This window comes from Eretmochelys imbricata, chromosome 4 (genome assembly GCF_965152235.1).
Source record: "Eretmochelys imbricata isolate rEreImb1 chromosome 4, rEreImb1.hap1, whole genome shotgun sequence".
Classification (NCBI taxonomy): Eukaryota; Metazoa; Chordata; order Testudines; family Cheloniidae; genus Eretmochelys; species Eretmochelys imbricata.
In genome coordinates, this window is record NC_135575.1 from 39,394,855 (window position 1) to 39,411,975 (window position 17,121).

At 42.8% G+C, this 17,121-nt stretch overlaps 1 protein-coding gene across 1 annotated transcript in view; it reads left to right on the forward strand.

Annotated features, from left to right (window-relative positions):
• The window catches only part of UGT8 (UDP glycosyltransferase 8), a 71,714-nt gene that overhangs the window by 1,029 nt on the left and 53,564 nt on the right, over window positions 1-17,121 (forward strand). The window lies entirely within an intron of this gene.

A 17,121-nucleotide genomic window follows, 5' to 3' on the forward strand; every position in this document is an offset into this window, starting at 1 on the left:
GGGGGGCCAGGGGCACGGGAAGAAGGTGACTGGGCTGGGGCCAGTGCCCAAGTGGCCCATTGGCGCTGGCAGGCAGAGGAGAGGGGCACAGTGGCTGGGGGAGGCGTGCAAGTCTGAAACGGGGATTGTCCTGCTGCTGGGTGACTTGTCTCAGCAGAATAAGCAGGATGGGGGTAGGAAGGAAATTGAAACTGACTTTATTGGCACCAGTGGAATCCCCACTGGAGGACAGGGGGCTGCACTGGGTGTCTGCACTGGACTCTTCTGTAGATGGGCTAGATGCTGGTGGATGCATCTGTGCTGGTCTGGAGGAACCCACGGCAGTGTTAATACAAAGGCAGGTGCCCGCTTGCTCCATTTCTCAGCCAAGGGTGGCTAGGCCTGGAGAGCTTGGGGAATAAATCCTGGGCTAGAAGTAGCTGAGGGGAAAGAAAGTTTCTGGATCTGTCTCTGACTATCCCTGTTCTATGGCTGCCTTCATCCTAGCTTTACTCACTAAAGAACAATGTGCATTAGATGAGATTGTGCAGTAGGTCTAGGTTTATAGGCGCTTCAGTTTTATATGATAAAATGTCCCTGAATGAGACAATCATGCTCAGTTGGAATTTTAAATTAACATTTCCAGGGGTGGTTTGGCCAGTTGCTTTGACAGTACTAAATATTCCTGCTTGATTACATAAAATTAGGCAGCTAAATCCTTATTTGGGGGCCTACCACAAATATTTAAATGCCTAAACAGATTTAGGTGCCTTTAAGTACTTACAGTTTAACATTTGGCCCTCAGAGAACATCTCCTATGTGTGCTGCACTTTCACTGAATGATAAATTCAATTTAATCAAAAATGCCTTGCTATGTAATAGAGTTGGAAATGGCTTGTCTCGTTTTTGTAAAGTCCAGCCACATAGAAGGTGGAAGGTTGGTTTTGTATGAGAGTCTCCAGTTTTGAGAGCTCATTCTTGATATTCTCCTGTCTCCTGTACAGGATGCTGATCAGGTAGTTCCTCAGTTTCTTTGAGAGTGTGTGGCACAGTCTCTCACCATAGTCAGAGTAGTATGTCGATTGCAATGGATTTTTTACCTTCAGTCCATTTGGTATGATGTCCATCTGTTTGCACTTGGAGAGGAAGATGATGTCTGTCTGTATCCGTGCGAAATGGCAGTAACATATTGCGCGGTCATCCCCAATCTGCTTCAGAAATTATTCAAGGACCTCAGGGATTTGTGCAGTTCTTGCTTCTGGGATGTCCTGTTCGCCTCTGGAATCTCTTTGTACAGATTTGAAAGTAGCTATACTTGAAGAGAAAAACTTCAGAAACAGACTTCAAAGAGAAACAGCAGAACTAAAATTAATTTGCAAATTTAACACCATTAATTTGGGCTTGAATAGGGACTGGGAGTGGCTGGCTCATTACAAAAGCAGCTTTGCCTCTCCTGGAATTGACACCTCCTCATTTATTATTGGGAGTGGACTACATCCACCCTGATCGAATTGGCCCTGTTAGCACTGGTTCTCCACTTGTGAGGTAACTCCCTTCTCCTCATGTGTCAGTATATTTATGGCTGCATCTGTAATTTTCACTCCATGCATCTGAAGAAGTGGGGTTTTTACCCACAAAAGCTTATGCTCAAATAAATCTGTTATTCTTTAAGGTGCCACCGGACTCCTTGTTGTTTCTGTGGATACAGACTAACACGGCTACCCCCTGATACTTGAGTGCGTCATTAGTTTTCAGAAAAGACATCACTCTGTATACCCATATAATACGGTAATATTATATATGATCAGTTGATTCAATTGCTTATCACCTGAGGTTCAACTTCCTGTATTTATAGACTGGTAAACCTTTGAAAGGGATTCTTCTGAAAAGTAAAACCCAGACCAAGCTTCTCTCTGCTGCTGGGTGTAACCTTGCTGTCTCTTCCCCCCACCTGTTAGCTTGATAGCTTTATTTATCTCTCTGGCATGCCAATATGCCTTCATTGTCTTTACCTGATGACAAAGCTGGTCCAAACAAGCCACCTATCTCTGCTTCCAGTCCATCCATTTCCCAGATATGTCCCTGTTGAAGAGTGGCACATGCCCTCTCATGGCTGGGCATGTGAGCAGATGTTTTCTTATCTAGTAGCATATGCTGAGGGCTCCTCCAGCAGTCTCTCTTCTCATGGCTCAGACAAGTCCCTTGAAAGTCTCTCCCCTACTGAGGTATCAGTATCTCAAACAGACAGCAACCTACATGACTCTAGTCACTAATATGATGCCTTCTGCCCCTCCAGGGCTCCTTTTCTGGCAGAATTGTGGCCCAAGGGCTTTCCCTGGAAGTTTTTTAATGAGTTTCAAAAGTGAAACTGGAACTACTACAAAAACAACTTTGTTCTCCTTCCTCAGGCTTAAACCTTTAATCTATCCAGGGCCCTCCATTTCTGTAGTCTTCTACAGGGTTAACTTGTTGGAGTCTTGCCTCTACTCTATCTATTCTAAGGCTGTTGGTTGGCTTTTTCTCAGGGCTACTCCAGGAGTTTCCTTCACTTCTGCTGAACTATCCTATCAGGGCCCATCCCAAGATGTAAACTCCCTCCTAAAGCTCCTCTTCAGTTGATAGCCTGACTGGGCTTCTTTCCATGAGGCCCAGGTCCTGGCCTTTTATCAGGCTCATCCCTGGAGCGTGTTCCACCCCAGTAGCTTCTTTGTATGTCTCTGGCTTCCCATTGCTACTACTCTGAGTACAATTAGTGAGTTCTTCCTTCTTTCTGCAGCTCCCTTCTACTTTGGGCTTCCTCTCTTTACAGGAACCACTCAGCTGCTTCCCCAGCGGACTCCTCTTTAATTAAACCTTCCCCACCTTCCAGGTCCAGTCAGGTTTATTAATGGACCTCCGGCCCACGCTAACCTTTTCACCGCCAGTGCAGGGTAAACACACCAGGACTGTCCCCTTCTGTGCTCCTCATATCATTCCCATTTTCCCACTTGTTTCTCTTGAATTCACTTCCCATCCACACAAGCATACCACGCATAGTCCCCACTGTGGACCTGGAGCACTGGGAGGGTAGACGGTTCTGATACGGCCATTTGGTTACCATGTGATCCCCATTTTCTCTTCTTTCCTCTTATGAATTCACTTACCCTCTTAGTCTCTTGTCATTGTTAAAAGGAAAGGGGGAAGGAGGGAAAATTCTTCCTGTACCAGAGAAGAAATGATCAGGAGACTCCCTGATGGGATATCTTCTCTCTCAGCATGTGCGGCTGTTCATCTGTCTACTGTTGGGAAGGCATGGCACCCACCCACTTCAGATTCTCCTGCCTGATGAGGCCTCATTTAAATCGGCCATGGTGGAGAGAGAAGGAACTCTGGAGAAGCACAGTACCCTCACCCTCGAAGAAAAAAGAAGAAAAGATGGGGGCTGAGGCAGTGGTGAGCTGGAGCCGGTGCGAACCAGTTATTAAACGTTGAAGCCGGTTTAGAACCGGTTGTTAAAGGGGTGGGCAAACTCCGGCCCGCGGGCCACATTCGGCCTGCCTGAGCTCTCGACTGGGGAGGCTGATGTGCAATCTGTATTTCAGAAGGGTACTGTTGGGGCTCCTACTTTATATGTCATTCTGATGTGGGAGCTGAGTCTCCTGGACCAAGTGCCCATGGGGTTTACAGTTGCTTAGTCTAGAATGGGTGAACAGTAATTAGTAATATTACTGTGGCACCCAGTAATTGTCTATACTAATTGTATAGGCCAACTATGAACATGAGTTCAATACTGAAATTTGCAAGACAAGGACCCAGGTTCAAAATGACATGTTAACAAAAGTCTTCAATTTTTTGAAAACAATATGCTTCTGTGCTCACTAATTTTTTCCAGAACCCAATTGTCCTTTCAGAAAAGAAATATTTCAAAAGTCACACAGCCTTAGTCAGCACTGCATCAATATAGATGTCTCTAAAGTCTGCTCTCTTGTCATGAAAACCTACTCAAGCTTGATATTTCTATATTACTGTTTGCACATTCATGTTAATTATTATAAACCATAACATGTTATATATTTCAGATAACAAGTACTAACTTTTAGGTACTTCATGCCCATTCGTTTTCATATTTAAAAAATAAGTATTTTTAAATATGGAAGGCTTAGATGAAAAATAATGGACATGGTGTACCTTAAAGTTAGTACGTGTTATATGAAATATATAAAACACTGAGAAGCAATATTTAAAGACGCAGGAAAGCAAGTTTATTCTGAGAAAGGGGCAGTTTCAAATCCAAGCTCTGATAATCTGAAGTAAACTGATGGGAGTCATTCTAATTACTTTTACCTTGTCATAGGAAAGTGAGAAGGAGTATGGTACTAAACTAGTTCTGCTGATTTTTATCCTTCATGCTAAGAAAAATACCTTTAAGGGTATAAATTCTAAAACAAAGACAAATCAAGTATGACCAAGCTATAAGAGACATCATTTTGAAATGACCTACAGGATCAGTGATTTAAGGGTTGTGTAAACCAATGCGTTTCAAAAATGGTCTTCTGGAAAAAAGTAACCTACGCATATCTTAAGAAATAAAGTTACTTTAATTGATCTGAATTGAACAAGCTTGCCAGCAAGCGTAATTAAAACATGTATTTTAATATAGTTTTATTTCCACTGCACTATTTGACATACTTGATATATCTTACTTTGCAATTTTAATAATATGATTTATTACAGTTTGGTCACTTGTAGGATGAAGCAGAACAAAAGAATTCTTTATTGCCCTTTTAATCCTTCTAGATGCTTGGCTGACATACGATGGTGTGGCGTGAAATGGGGATAGCTTGTACAATGCTGGAGCTAGCTATATTAGAAGCAAAATATCAGGGCATCACTCTTCCCCCAAATTAAACCCCAGTCTGAGTAAAATAAAATTATTATTGTTTTTTACCAAAACATTGCTTTTTCAAACTCTGACGTTGATCCTTTTGGTCAGATTCTGCACTATGGCCTGTAGAATCCTATTGAAGTATCCAGGAGCACATAGCCTGCATTCTTTTCAGCCCTCTCAAAGACATAAACAAGCCTTTTAAAATACATCCACTGTTCATCATACTGCACTGTAACTTCTCTCCTCTGCCACTCCCCACAGAGCAGTGCTGCCGTGGAAAGACCTATCATTGAAGGAAATGTTTTAAATGAACTGCATCTTTTGATACTTAAGAAAAAGTTCCTTGTTTTATACTGTCTTCTTATGCTAGTCTACAGGCATGAGACATGTTTCCTCCCTCCCTCCAGAGGGAGACAAAACACTGAGGCTTCAATATGGTATCATCTTCATTACGTGTGCCACTTTGGTTGTCAGCCTCCGGCGGATGAAGGTCCGTTTAATGCCTGTGACCCTTGGGAGCTGAGGTAGGCCTTGTACCCTCTAAGGCTCTGGGGTTTGCCATCTACCCTTGGATGTCCCTATGCTCCCCTTGCGCCTACAGCACAGGCTGCTGGTTCTTTACTTCTCTCCGTGTTTCTGCCTGCGTGGGCCAGGAGTGACAGGGAGTGAGCTGGTTCTGTGTACTCCCCCCCGCCCCTGCCCCCCGGCCCCCACCCACACCCCCACGCCAGGAGTGGCTCAGAGATCTTTGGCGAGAAGTCTCTTCTCTCACCGTCTCCTGATACGGTACCGAGTGCAATACACTCTCTCTCTCTCTGCAGGTAAAAGGCTTTCCTCTCGTCCCCCTCACTTACTCTCATTCCTCCACTTTACCCTGGTGTCTGATAAGCAAATGGTGGTTAATGGTGACTGACTTGTGTGCTCTGTTCGGTTGTTAAATTATATTGGTTGTATTTTTGGTGGAAGTGCAGTATAGCAATGGGAGCAGGGCCACTATTCTCAAGTGTTTGTTATTAAACACGGATAGTGCTGTAGACTATGTGCCTATCCATATTTTATATCTTTTTTTCCCCCTTGTGTTTGATAGGACAAGATTATAGCTTGGGGTTATTTTGTGCAAGATGGCTGAGCAGTGTGAGAAATGTAGCCGGTAGCTTTGTCAAGAAGCTTCCCCAGAAGGGGAATGGGCACTGCCAAGATATAACATAAGAGTGTGTGATATCCTCCATTCCCTACATGATTTTTATGACTCCACAGTACATTGAAGTAAGAATTATTCAGTTTGCAAACATTCTCATGTTTTATATGGTGAAGACTCCAATATGTTACAACACCTTATATCAAGATTTCCTATCTCAATTACCAAACTATATAGCAAAACTTAACAGGAGTCTCTCCCTTCTCTGCGATACCACATCTGCACATTGTTGGTGTGATTACAGTTGAATTCTTCAGTTATTTTGAATCATTCTGAGTAACTTTTGCTGGCAGGCTCTGTGAGAATGCAGCTTTCCTGTCAATATTTCATTTAGGTTGTACACCTTTGCTTGAATCCCTATTTTGACCCAACCTCTTAGACTGTACCTTGATACTTAACGGTGTTTAAATTTAGTAAAAGAAAGTCCAATTTAAACGGAAGATAAGTTGTATTTGTTTGGTAGTAGTGAAGCTTCACAAGAAAAATATTTTGAATGAAGGTGAATATGTTTTGGCATTATTAAGACATTGGACACCTGATGTTATAATAAACTCATTAGCCCTGAACCTGTGATCCTCAGTTTCATAAATCTTCCATTGACTTGATTATTAGTTTTACCCTGTGTGTACAGATCCATTGAAACTATAGCAGAACACACCTTTAATCTTTTTGATAGCAGTAGTAGCCCACTTAGGCTGTTCCCACATTGTCTTCAGTCCCTGTAATTCTAGAGCATGAAGTCACATTTTAAGCATCTGTTTCGGAGAGTCACTGGTGTAATGATAGCAGAAATTATGTATCTCAATTACTATTAAACATTTATATATTAGGACTATCTCATGCTTTAGAAAATTTTGATTCTAAAGTATGTTTAAGAACTTTTCTCAAAACAGTGTTTTAGATAATACCAGCACTTTTGGATGCAGTTATCCAAGAGGGTTGCATGTTACAAGTAAGCCTGACAGTTTTGGAAGAGAAAGATAAATTTGTTCTCTAAGAAGAGTAATGTCACCACTGGCATGCCCCATCATGGCTGGACATGGTATAACAGGCTCTCCTTGACTACAGCACCCTGTTGCAGCTGCTCTAGTCCTTCAGTGATCTGCTTCATCTCATGACTTGGCCCTCCAGCCAATCCACTTTTTACCCATTGCAAGATAATAGAGTCCAGTGCCATTGCATCAGGTCTTCAGCCACAGCTCTAAGCCCCAACATCTTTACACTCATGCATCTCAGGGTTTTCTAGTGTTCTTATCCCTATCTGTATGTGCGGGGGGTGGAAAAGGGGGGGCCTCACGCCATCTTCTCACAAGGCTGATAGAGAAACCTAGGTTTTCCCACTATATTGTATCCCAGCCTAAGGACCCTTTGGTAGGCAAGTAAGGTCTATCTACTCAGACCTGCTCCCTGTCACTTACACCTGTTATCAGGCATCCCCCACAGCCTCTCTATATTCACCCCTCTGTCAGGGGTGGGATTCGTGTTTCTCCCTTGGACTCCCTCAACAAATCCCAAACCCAAAATACAAACAAATGAACTCTGCCCTCCTTGAGGTTGACCTTTCATCTCTGTTAAGTGTCCCCTGTTCTGTTCCAGGTCTCTGTCTCTTTAGAAGTCCAGATTCTTTCCTTTTACCTAGGCTCCCATTCTCAAGGGACTACAGAGTTTCTTCCTATTGTCCATTTAGTCTGGGCTTCGTCTCTTTATTCTACCCACACACCTCCTTACCCAGCTGGGACTCCTCTTTATTTGGCTCTGGCCCACCTCCCAGGTGCAATCAGTGCCTGAATTGACTCTCCAGTTCCAGTTAACCTTTTAATTACCTATGAATGCCACATACTCCATTATAGCCCCTTTTAAGTAAGGTGCATTTAATACTGATTCTTCTTCATTATTTTCTTCTTGAATGTAAAAGGTTGTTTAATCTACCTCTAAATTTGTACTAGATGAAGTCAGGTAAAATCGGTTATATAAACAACTGTCTACCCCCAAAAACTGCCATAAATTGTCCTGCAGGCATCTCAAATCCTTATACAAAATCAACTGACTCCCTTAGTAAACCCCCTTGGCAGTCAGAACAAACCACTCAGTGCTTTGACTGAAGCCATCAGATCTGTTCTCCACTTCCCACCCAGCAGATGTAATATTTTTTATATCATGCTCTCAAATGCAGTATGCTGCTTCAATGGATGGATTTGGGGTGCAGCTGTTATTATTAAAAATGAGACGAATAAAGAGTAAATGCAATATTCTGTCTTCAGCTGTACGTGCAGGGCTCCCATTGACTTCATAAAAGGCTCATTCAGTGACTTGAATAGGAACCCATAGCTGCAGTCAAGGCCAAAGTTTGTACCTATTCATTTTCGTACCTAAAAAATTACAAGACGGAATAATACACTGTTTCAATAATCCCAAACAAGATACATGAAATGAAAACCTTAATATAAATCCAGATGTCTGCTGTAGTTGCTTTAGGATCTTCCTCCCCCACACTGGACAGTGTATTATTTCTACACACCGAGGTTTTGTGGGTCTGTAGACCTTTGGTACCGTCATCCCTGTTAGAACTTCACTGGCTGCTGTAGAATGACACCAGGCATGAGTGTGACCCATTTTCTTTACACTTCTGTAGCAAGTTTGTTTCTTACCCCAAACTGCAGATTTAAAACTTTCTCTTTAAAGCCCACTCTCAGTGATTCTGACTGAATTTAGTGCTCACAAAAAATACTGGAGTGACTAAAGTGATTTACCTATAGAACATGTAGAACACAGACAACATCATTACAAGCATAGGTTCCAAACCTGCAGATGATAGCTTGCAGGTGCAGCAGTCCAGCTGCACTTATTCAGTTGCAATATCAGAACCTTCCCATGCCTTTCCTCATATCTGACCTGGTGGGACTACCTTTAATGGCAGGACAGTACGTCAGTCTCCCTGTTCATTCAGTCATTTTCCTTTCTTCTAAGACTGGTGATATATGGTCTAATTAATGCTAATTTGGTGGCTTTGTGGCATTGCCTTGTAACACTCCCAATATGAATGCTGCATGACTGACATTAAAACTAACCCTCCCACCCAAACATACTTTACAATTCTTTGATTTTTTTTCAAAGGTATTTTGTTTGGAATCAAAACGGAGAGTAAGTCTTTTCTTTCTTTTCCGTTCATTTCCCCCTTTTTGATGTCCTCTGCAGGAGGTATATGACTTGTAACCTTTTGAATTGTCACCTGCTTTCTGTTTGACTGCTGCACCTAACCTTTGGGTTGGAATGTAGGCATATGATTCCCTTAAGTGCCTCTATAAAGCTATTCTACCAGTAACATAGCAGAGAATTAAGCGTGTGTCAGAATCATTGTCCAATAAAATATACACCATACAAACTCTTTAGATCAGATTCAAGCCAGGCTATAAGTGGGTGCACCTCTGCTGAAGTCAGTGGAATTGGGCCAAGTCTAAACTTGGCTCCTCACCCACAATTCTAAGGTATTTGAGGTACGATAAAATGACTGGCATCCTGCCCTTACTTCAGTTCAGCAGTTTTAACTACAGTAATGACCTTCATTAGTGACCTTCAAGTTGTTTCTGATGTTTAAAAATATGAAAAGAAAACACATTTTTAAAACATGTAAGTCCATAAAGACCTGACCTGTATTTCCTTAATAAAGTGGTGCTTAATGAGAGTTTAGCCTAATTTGCTTTATTCAGCCAAAATTCCTCTTGACCTCTCTGAGAGTTTGACCAGAGTAGAGAGAGTACAGTATTGGGCCTTTGACAAAACTTGTGATATTGAAATCCATTTCAGCTTTTTAATTTTTTTTTTTGTTCTACTGCTCTGTTTAAAACTGATTTCTGTTTTCACCTCCCTGTTTCTCTGTCATTTATGAATTCATTGATAGGTCCTACCTCTGTTTTGTTTCCATTTCTTTTTCCGTGAGTCTTTTTCAAATATAAACTCTAGCAGTATAAATATTATTATTAGTAGTCACAATAACGAGAATAATACCTAGCTCTTATATAGCACTTTTCATCAGTAGATCTCACAGTGCTTTACAAAAGAGGTCAATAGCATTATCATCAACATTATTAGCAACTTTCTGAACATTTTACCTATGATCTGTTTTACAGAGTGATTGTATATCCTCTATTACAGGGGTCGGCAACCTATGGCATGCGTGCCAAAGATGGCACGCGAGCCCATTTTTAATGGCACGCTGCTGCCTGCTGGGGCAGCAGCAGCGTGCCATTAAAAATCCTGCCCTGCCCATCCTGGCCCGGCCCAGCCTGCTCTTCTCTGCCCCCCGCCCCACCTGCGGGGACAGGGGGCAGAAATTTGGTCCTGCCGGCTCCCCTGCCTCTTCCTGCAGTGTCCTGGGTTCCTGCCCCTCCTCCTCCTCTCCGTCCCTCCCTGGTGGCCGATCAGCTGATGGCCCTTGCCAGGGGGTGCGGGAGGAGCCGGGTCAGCGTGCTCGCTGCTCCCGGCGGAGGCAGAGAAAAAGCAGGGGCAGGGCCTTGGAGGGGGGTGGTGGAAGCGGGGCATAACCCCTCCAGCCCCCTACCGTGAGCACCCCACGACCGCAGCCAACACCCCCAGCCCTCTTCCCTGACCCCCCCCACACACACCCAGCCCTCTGCCCTGAGCCCTGCAGTCCCGCACACCCCCCAGGCCTCTACCCTGAGCCCTGTACCCCCCTCACACACACCCAGCCCCCGCCCTGACTCTTGCATCGCCCCCCCACACCCCATGCACCCTCCACATCCCCACCCTGAGCACCAAACGGGAGCGCCTGCACCCCCCACCCCACATTCCCACCTGCACCCCTCCCACCAAATGGGAGCTGCCCAGGTAAGCTCTCCACACCCAAACCTCCTGCCCCAACCCTGAGCCCCCTTCCTCATTCTAGCTCCTGGCCACCCTACACCCCAATCCCCAGCCTGCTCCTTCATCCCCAGCCCTGTGCTCAGTGCACTTCCACCCTCAGCTCAGTGCAGAGAGGAAGAGAATGGGCCAGAACCAATGAGAAGGTAGGTACCCACTGTATGTGGGCAGGGCTGGGACCCCAGACCGGCAGGGGGCTGAGCGGGTCCAGCAGTCGGGATCCCGGCTGGCAGGAGCCGGAGGATGGAACCTCTGAGTGGCAGCGGCCTGAGCCGCTCAGCCCACTGCCGGTCTGGGGTCCCAGCCACCGGCCCCACACAGCCTGCTGCCGGTCTGGGCTGAGCAGGCTGGTGGCATAAGATCAACATTTTAATTTAATTTTAAATGAAGCTTCTTAAACATTTTGAAAACCTTGTTTATTTTACAGTACAACAATAGTTTAGTTATATAATATATAGACTTTTATAGAGAGAGAGACCTTCTAAAAAGCATTAAAATGTATTACCGGCACGTGAAACCTTAAATTAAAGTGAATAAATGAAGACTCGGCACACCACTTCTGAAAGGTTGCCAGCCCCTGCTCTAGTATATAGTACTTCCCTAAGCAGCATTTGCGGTCACTGGCCATAGAAAGTGTGTCTACCAGCAGGGATGACATTGTACTGCTTACAGTTTTGTTTTTTGTAGCATGAAGGGTGACCTCTGATGGCAGCACTAGCAGACATATTTACTGATGTTGATTCTGATTGTGTGTGCCCATTGGGTAATACAAAACAGTCTGATCTGCAGTACTCCAGCCCTGGGCCAGTCTTAAGCAAATGTTATAACACACCCAAATGATATGATGAAGATCCACTCTCCATGTTTGGAAATTACAGATTTACAGTCTTGTAATGATATGTATATATGTGGCTGAGAAAAACATAAGTCTAATAAACACATCAATGATTTCCCCAGTTGCCCATCAATACTATTTCCCCCTTCTGATCTGCTGCAAATCAGGGAATATAATTTGATTTCATTCTAATTTAATATTTTAAATAAAAAATACCCAAAAGATTTTAACAGCTCCACAAACACAATTTATATTTCTCGTTCTGAAGTTTTGATTTTATTTAGGTGATTATAGGATAATGAGAAAAAACAACATTGCGGGTGGGTGGAAAGATTCAAATAGTTAATCTCAGTGGCTGTAATTTGCAACCTACCTAAATCTCAATTTTTTCTGTTTTGTAATTGAATAGTATCTTGTGATACATGTCCAGTAGCTTTAAGAAGAGCCTAATAAATTCATTGTTAATTAGGATTTGAATCCAGATCTCTAGAGGTGAAAATCTAGTTTATTAATCTGCTGCTTTGCTGAGCTCCCTTATGTGCTCTGGTATTTGTTAAGTTGTAGCAAGTAACTCAATATCTCTTTGTAGGTTGACAAGACATCTCTGGCTAGAAAGATCGCTCTTTTGCTGCCATTGCATCCCTACTGCTTAATATGAAGGGCACCTTTTTATCCATAGTTTCACTTCTTACTGACTAGATTTAAGAAATAAACAAAAAAATTAATGTGTTTGAAGAGTGAATATGAGTGGATAGAAGGTAATAGTATTAATATTAACAATGCTTTCCCTGGTTTGCCTGCTGGTAATATTTACAAGTAGGCCACTTTTAGTTCATGAAAGACACTTCTTTTTTTGCCCTATCGACTTCTCTGGGGGGTTTTACCTGAAGTGTAAAAACAGGATCTAAAGTCCAGATTTTGCAAGATGCTCTACAGAGCTGGACCTCTGTGATATGTAAAGCCGCACTGATTTCAGTGGGGCTCTATACAGGTGAAAGGGGCCTGTGTGGATCAAGCTGTAAGTCTGGAGGTTGAGTTTGATTTCAAGTGGATTGAAGAACAGTGAAATTGTTATTGCAATTCTAGCTCTTGCTTTATCAGTTTGGGGAGGGGGAGAGGTGTGGAGTAATGTTTTGTTTGTTTGTTTGTTTTTTATAATTTCAAAAAGTCATTGTTTTTAGCATGTTGTTATAAAGGAAATGTATTCAGAAATCCAGGAATTCTTCTGGTCTACAGAAAAAATGTGTTCATCTACAGGTCATCTATGCTTGTGCTTAGTTTGCTTTAGCAGACCATTAAGATCTTCACATTTTCTTCCATTTAAAAGTCCGCATGTAGTTCATTTACTTTATGTGCAGTTGTTAGAACGGGTTTAATGTTTAACCTTTTGATTTTTGCAATATTTAACTTTCTCTTTCCGCACCCCCTTATGCAAGCCACTTAATTATAAGTACTACTCCAAGTTTAAAAAAACCTATTGGTTTCTTGCTTCCTTTTGGCTGCGGGCAGTAAGCGTTTAAATTCAATGCTAGGTTTCTGAATAACTTTAATTTAAAAAAAAAACTATCAATCTTCTGGTTTACAGGGATATTGACAATCTGTTTAGGCTCACAAATTTTCCTTATTTTATTGAAGGGAAATTCTCGACAAAATCTTGGAAAGAAATCTTTTATTTTAAATAATTATAAAAATTAATTTGAAGAAAAATGTGTGTGCTTTCATGGAGTCTTTTAATTAAGAGCAGAAATATCGGTGACTTGTTTGCGGTTTTTTGTTTTGCCTATTTTCTGCTGTATTCAGCAACCTGGCATAACAGCCTGTTGACATTTAGATCAAATCTGCTTTGTTGATTAGATAAATTAACTTTTGAGAAAGAGGCATAGGCTGATGGCCTGAGGATGATAGGGTTGCCAGGCATCTGGTTTTCGACTGGAATGCCTGGTCGAAAAGGAATCCTGGTAGTTCCAGTCACCACAGCTAACCGAGCCACTAAAAATCTGATTGGCTGCAGTGGCTGGCATCATGTGGTTCCTGGAAGTGACCAGCCTGTCCCTCCAGCTCCTAGGTGCTGGTCAGCCCACAGCACAGGCACCGCACTGAACGCCAGCTCTACAGCTCGCATTGGCTGGGAACCGGAGCCAATGGGAGCTGTGGGAGTGGCACCTGTGGATGGGGACAGCGTGCGGAGCCCCCTGCGCCTAGGAAATAGAGGGAAATGCCATCCACTTCCGGGAGCCACCTGAGGTAAGTGCCGACTGGAGCCCGCACCCCAACCCCGCACTTTAAACCCCTCTGCCCAAGCCAAGAGCCACCTCCTGCACCCCAAACCCCTCATTCCTGGCCCTACCCCAGAGCTCACACTCCAGCTGGAGCCCTCACACCCCCGCACCCCACCCGCTTGCCCCAGCCCAGAGCCACACTCCAAACTCCTTGGCCCGACCCCCCCCAGTCCAGAGCCGCCTCCTGCACCCCAAACCAGTCATCCCCACCCCAGAGCCTGCAGCCCCAGCTGGAGCCCTCACCCCCTACTGCACCTCAACCCCCTGCTCCAGCCCGGTGAAAATGAGTGAGTGAGCGAAGGTGGTGAGAGAGCGTGCGTCGGAGGGAGGGGAAATGGAGTGAGTGGGGGTGGGGCCTCAGAGAACGGGCAGGGCAAGAGTGTTTGGTTTTCTGAAATCAGAAAGTTGGCAACCCTAGAGTTGGCGCTAGAAGCTCCTAGATTCTGTTTCTAATTCTACTACTGACTAGCTAACTTTGAACGTGTCCTGATGGAACCTCTGCAGCAAACACAACTACGATTAGCCTTTGGGCTACTGTAAGTTACATCAGAGGATAGAATTCTGCCTTCATGTACACCTGTGGAAACCCAGTGTCTATCCTTAGGTCCTGGCCCTGACAGATACTGAACATCTCCTGTTAGGTGCTGAAACCCCTCAAAGACTCCCATCAAAGTCAACGAGTATTGAGGGCTCTGTGGAACTTGCTGGAAATGCCCAGCATGTTCCAAAACTGGTTTCTCACGGAACACTAATGATACAAGTAGCTTGAAGAGAAGCAGCATGATCTAATGGATTAAGCATGGGACAAAAAGCTGGGTTTAACTCAGTCTTATCAATGGTTTGTGTTGTTGCCTTAAATAAATCACTTAACCCCCTCTGTCTCAATTTCTCCCATCTGTAAAATGGGAATAATAATATTTAATAGTGATGTTGTGAGGATTGATTAGTATGCAAACTGCTAAGTGTTATTACATGTCTTGGGGCAGCTCCTTAGCTGTGCCAGAGTGTAATCCTTTCAAGTCCCCTAATCCTGAGCTGGCTATGGACTGAAATGGCCTCTACTGTAATTTAGGGAAGCCAAGAGCTGATATTAGTAGTGTTTGCTGTAACAGTCTTCTTGGGACATCTATGCTCTCAGAGGATCAGGCAGAACCCTTTGTGATCTGACATGGTTCTGGTACACTCTGTGCTCTGTGCTACCTGATGATTCCCCTCTGTTGGGGGAAATCATCACCAACCTCAGTAAGGCATCTCTCTGAGATCAAGACTATAGCCCTTTATGTCTAATATTAATGTTTCTGTTAGGGATTATGTATGTATTGTTGTTAGCATACAAAACTCATCAATTGCAACGGGAGTTTTTGTAATACATTTTGAAACATTGTATAGGTGCTGAAAAGAAGCATTACACTAATAGTAAAAGTATTGTGTTTCTTCTGCATTTGTATTGTCTGGATTATGGTTTCAAAGGAGGAATATCGTGTCATTGCTGCAATATTAATGTGTATTGCTCAAAAATGTGAATGAGCAACCTGTGGACATTTATTACGTTTTATTTTATTTTTCATTGATTCTTTTTATGCTGCAAAAGAAATATAACACTATTTGTAGTAAACAAAACATTATAAGAATTAAGGTACTCTACACTGCATATATTAATACTGCAGTTTCATTGAGGAGTTCTGGTGACATTGTGTTACCATAACCCTCAGATGGAATTACAGCCTTAATTTATGTAGCTTTTGGGGGTACGTACGTAACGTAATACATGGAAAAATATTCCCTTTGGCTACGTAGTGTACTTACCTCTTCACTGAGATTAGAGGGGATCTCTTTAGAACACTCCTACCTTGTACCAGCCCTTCAGCTTTTGTTACATTTCTTTTGTATTGATGTTAAGAATGTAAATACCGTTTATTTCTCAACAAGAATAGTAATATCATATTTGTTAACCGAGGTTGTAATTTATTACTATAAGAATGTTTATAGCCTGAGGAGATGTAGTTGCTAAATGTTTATAATAATTTTATTAGATGCAGTTCAGTTAATCACTGATTTTATTATTGGCTATTTTATGGAAGAATTGATTAACAGATTTCTAGATTCCAAGACCAGAAGGGACCATTGTGATCATCTAGTCTGACCTCCTGTATATCACAGGCCACAGAACTTCCCCTCCCACCCAGAATTCCTAGAGCAGATATTTTTAGAAAAAAACATCCAATCTTGATTTTAAAATCATCAGTGATGGAGAATCCACCATGACCCTTGGTAAATTGTTCCAAGGGTTAATTATCCTCACTGTTAAAAATTTTAGCCCTATTTCCTATCTGAATTTGTCTGTGTTCAACTTCCAGCCCTAGCATCATGTTAAACCTTTCTCTGCTAGACTGAAGACTCTATTATTAAATATTTGTACTTACAGACTGTAATCAAGTTACCCCTTAATCTTCTCTTTGTTAAACTATATAGATTGATCTCCTTGAGTCCATCCCTATAAGACAGGTGTTCTAATACTTTATGCATTCTTGTGGCCCTTCTCTGAATCCGCTCTAATTTATCAGCATCCTTTTTGAATTGTGGACAACAGACCTGAACACAGTGCAATTGCAAGACCAGGGTAGGCACATGTACCCATTCCTAAACTACATCTTTGTCCTGGATTGCACCTGAGCAGCCACAAAAGTTTTGACATATCTGTCTGTTCACACTGCAATTACATAGGTTTATCATCAGCACTGACAAACACAACCTCTCTTATACAGTCATATGCTGATCTTGCAGTTAACAGAGGACACAGTAACCCTGTCAGCGGAGTGATTCTTTGAGATTCAGTCAGTGATCTCCCAAGTGATATCCAGTACCTTCTGCAGACCTTGGTATTATTTTTAGTCAAGATTGGGGCTCCAGAGAAAGTGAAATAATTCATAGTGTGATAAGCAGAGAAACTGAGGTTGAAAGAAGAGATTCCTCTACCTGTAGCCCAAAATATTGCAGATTTATTCACAAGCAGAATTTGTGTGCAGCTGTTTATAGAAGATCAGCTAATGACATGTTTAACAACTTAGTTTGTGCAGGCAAATTC